Raw genomic sequence first — 4,433 nt, 5'->3', positions numbered from 1 at the left:
GACTCCCAACCGAGATGGTGTACTCCGGTTGGAAGAGTTGGTGTTTTGTCCAACTTAGGATTCCCAACCGAGATGATGTACTCCGGTTGGAAGAGTTGGTGTTTTGTCCAACTTAGGATTCCCAACCGAGATGATGTACTCCGGTTGGAAGAGTTGGTGTTTCATCCAACTTTGGATTCCCAACCGAGATGATGTGCTCCGGTTGGAAGAGTTGGTGTTTTGTACAACTTAGGATTCCCAACCGAGATGATGTACTCCGGTTGAAAGAGTTGGTGTCTTGTCCAACTTAGGACTCCCAACCGAGATGGTGTACTCCGGTTGGAAGAGTTGGTGTTTTGTCCAACTTAGGATTCCCAACCGAGATGATGTACTCCGGTTGGAAGAGTTGGTGTTTTGTCCAACTTAGGATTCCCAACCGAGATGATGTACTCCGGTTGGAAGAGTTGGTGTTTTGTCCAACTTAGGATTCCCAACCGAGATGATGTACTCCGGTTGGAAGAGTTGGTGTTTCATCCAACTTTGGATTCCCAACCGAGATGATGTGCTCCGGTTGGAAGAGTTGGTGTCTATAGAACTTTGGATTCCCAACCGAGATGGTGTACTCCGGTTGGAAGAGTTGGTGTCTTGTCCAACTTTGGATTCCCAACCGAGATGATGTACTCCGGTTGGAAGTGTTGATTTGTTCAACTTAGTTACAGCCGAAGTGGCTATTTCGGTTCATGAATTTGTCTCGTTCTGCTGAAGTACTTAGACCGTGTTATGTATTCCGGTTCGATGAGTTATACCGAGATGTTTTGCTGAAGACAGAACTGATTACAACCGTGCATACACTTGCAAAAATTCAAAATCTTTCATTGATAAAGAAATTCATTACAAAAGGTGGGGACAGAGCCCGGTTACATCAAAAGTATTGAAAACAAAAATACAAAGAAAAGAAAACTAAACCAAGGGGGATAGATTGGTGAATTCATCCTCGGCAGCCTCAAGGTTGATGGTTGGGCTCGCTTCTTGGGCACCGGGCTCAACTTGACCGGGCTGCACTTCCACTTCGGCGTCTTCAGCCTCCGAATCTGTCTCATCACTTCCTTCTTCAAGCCCCTCCTCGGCCTCCGCTTGAAGCGCACTGAATACATCATTTGCGTAAGGCACGAGGTAGACCGGTAGCTTGGCGGGAGGAGGATTAGTAAATACATCGGTGTCGGAGCCCTGGCCGAGGTGCTCGCAGGCGGACTTCCAGCCAGCCTTGAAAAAGATGTCCTGAGTTGCAAAGACTTGCTTCTTGTAGTTCTTCTCGGCTTCGTTAAAACCGGCATTGTTGGCAGCCCGGCAAGCTTTCCTCTTCGTCTTCTTAAAAGCGTCCACCTCAGTCTGGAGCTCACTTTGTTTTTTCTCGGCCGCCTCCAGCTGGCTGAGCAGTCTGTTATTGTCAGCGTTGGCTATCTGGAGGGAAGCCTTAGCCCGGCCCAGCTCGGCTTGAAGACTCTCAACCTGGCTGGCTGTGTCGTTTGCCTTTTGCCTAAGCCGGTGGATGCGCTCCAAAACCAGATGCTGTTTTTGAATGGCCTGCAAAAAACAAAGTTGATGAGAAACGTAACCGGGCAAACACTTCGAAAAATTTTCAGAGCTGCATTGGCTTACCCTGGCCATGGACTTTACTGATGACTTGACTAACCGAGTGTCAGGGACGTGGTCGCTGCCAACCACGTCGCTCGGTAGTAGGAATGCTTTGGACAGATCAAAGGCGAGCAGATGCTCTTTGTCAGCCTTGATCGAAGCCGTTGCCGGGATGTCCTGACCCCGGTGCTTCAGATGTGGGCGCCAGGCTGGCACTGGGGCGGGGGCGTCCGTGGGGTGCTCGGTGGCGAGCTCGGTGACTAGCTCGGCGGACGGATCTGCCCGAGCTCTTTTTCCGGCCCGCCGCGCAGAAGGTTCTCGGCTGGATTGCCCGGCGGATTGAGTGGCCAGGGCGACCACGGCGCCACTGGATTGACCGGCGGTTGGCGACCGGGTTACCACGCTCGGCACCTCGGCAGATGTGGCGGTGAGCAGGTTCTTGATTCGACTTCTCTTGGCCATTTCTTGCTCGTCTGTTAACCACACTAACGGGACGTCGGGAAGGGTTGGATCTGGCGGTGGCGAAGGAGCTCTGAGGAAGTCGGTTACTTTACTCCGGCGGGGAGTGGAATATCTATATGTAGGACTGTAGCCGAGTAGTTGGTTACAGTCACGATCCCGGTACCGAAGTGCGGTCCTGATCGCCTCTACGTTGGGGAAATTGTAGTTGGCTTGCAAGGCTTGGATGGCTGCAAAAGAAACAAGAGAATGATTAAACTGCGGAAAACATAAGTGTGTAAACCGAGATTATTTGCGCAGCTTACATGTGCTCCCAAAATTTTTGCTAATCATCCAGCCCGGTGTCTCGGCTGTTTCATAGTTACCAGACACCCAGAAGAAATCATCGTCATGAAGATCCTTGTCTGGTGTGCCGGTTACGATTTTCTCTCGGCCCGGTCGAATCTTCAGGTAATAGGCGAGACCGTCGCCGGTGTGACCAAGTGTGTATTGGCGTAGGATCTCGGCTAAACCTAGGCTTATGCCTAACCGGTTATTTAGCTCATGAACGCCATTTATTATCCTGTACGTGTTGGTGGACACTTGGGTTGGCGCTAGCCCGGTTCGGCGTAAGAACTCGGTAATCAGCGGGTTAAGAGGGAAACGAAGGCCCCCTTCGACAATGGACAGCACGGTGAAGGGGCATTCCTCCCTACCCCAAGGCGTGGTTTCTTCTTCGGCCAGCTCGAGATGGACGTCGGCCGGGACGCCGTACTCCTCTCTGAAAGCGGCTAGCGCGGCCGGAGTCTCCACTAGGAAGCGGAATTTCCCCATTTGTGGCCGACTTACTATAGCCCGGTTGATGGGTTGGGCACGGTGGTAATTGGCTGCAGCTCGGTCCTGAGAGGTTCAGGAATGGCAGTGGTCCCCTTGGACTCTGCAGGAAAAGGATGGCAAGTGTAAGTGAGCGCGGTTTCGCATTAGGAGCTAGACTTCAGCTCGGTCGGTAAGGGTGCCAAACCACCTCGGTTGACTAATTAAGAAGTTCGGTCGCCCAAGCAGACCTGATTTTAGCCCGGTTAAGCGATCAAGTAATTGGGTTATCTCGGTTTGTGCCATGGTTATTACAAACATGTTGTTTGCCCGGTTTGGTTGGTTTTTTGGATCAAAAGAAGGCCCAGAGCCCGGTTCACCCCAGTTCTTCAGCGTTCTTCAGGAAGACGAAGAACGCCAAGAACAGTGGGAGGTTTGTGACGTTTTCAATGGTTAATGCCCTAAAAGCTACGTTTTTGTGCCCTAATGTGTGTAAAATAAAAGAAAATAGCAACGTAAGAGGGATTGAGTATCTTACCTGTGAAGGGCTGAAGGTGTTCTTCCAAAACACGAAGGATGGCAGAATGGCAGAAGATTTGGGGACGAGAGTGCTGGGGCTCTGAGGTTGAATATCGAAGTGGCAGTAGGAATTGGAGTTTGGGGGAGGTCTCGTATGTATAAGCAAGGGGGAGTCCGCCCAAATTCAAATTCTGACAAAAACGGCGGGTTGGCTGCCCGATGCCCAATGGCAGGCCGCCACGTGTCCCCATTTATGGCTACGTCGGGGCTGAAGCGACGGGTTGAAAAGACGAAGAGCCAACCGAGCTACTTTCGACGAGAACGGGTCGGCCGAGGAATATAACCGGTCAAATCTGCAGACAATGACGTCAACTAGCTCGGTCGAGGCTTGGCGTCTTGAAAACCGGAGAAATGTTATCTCGGTCGAAGTGAGTAATCCCTGTCACGCTTCCGCGGACGGAATTAAGGGGCAATTGAGAGGGTGAATTGTGAGCTGGAGTTGGGCCGAGGTAACGGCCGAGCAAGTTGAGGGCCCAACGGTGCATAGGTGCGAGACGATCGACTTTTTGCCCAAAGTGGGCTACCAGAATTTGGGCCGGGCAGAGTACGGGCTGAGTGTCACCCCGGACCGGACAGAAACTGCTCGGTAAGGCTGTGCTCGGTCGGACCAGGGTGCCCGGTCCGAGGATGGCCAAAGCCGGATTGACCGAGTGACCAGCGGCCAGGAAGGCATGGACAACCGAGGAAGTTGAGTGGCCGGTGCCCGGAAAGGCGTGGTCAGCCGAGGAGACTGTATGGTCGGCAGGAAGGCCGATCAAAGTAAGTATCCGGGCTAGGCTCGGCCGGGATGCCGCTTAGCCCGGTCCTCCGTTTGTTTATCCGGTTAGGCGCTTAAGGTATGAAGCATGGTACGACCGAGGTAGGGCAGCTCGGCTGCCGAGCTCCAGCTGTGCTGACAGGCAGTTGAGAGCAGGTGATGAATGGCATGGTTTATGCTGACAGATGGGATAGCAGAGCCACGTGTCAGGAGATGACAGGGAGTGGATATG

The sequence above is a fragment of the Camellia sinensis genome, chromosome 4 (genome assembly GCF_055761805.1).
Source record: "Camellia sinensis isolate YWXY chromosome 4, ASM5576180v1, whole genome shotgun sequence".
Taxonomy (NCBI): domain Eukaryota; kingdom Viridiplantae; phylum Streptophyta; class Magnoliopsida; order Ericales; family Theaceae; genus Camellia; species Camellia sinensis.
This window is presented reverse-complemented; position numbering follows the sequence as displayed.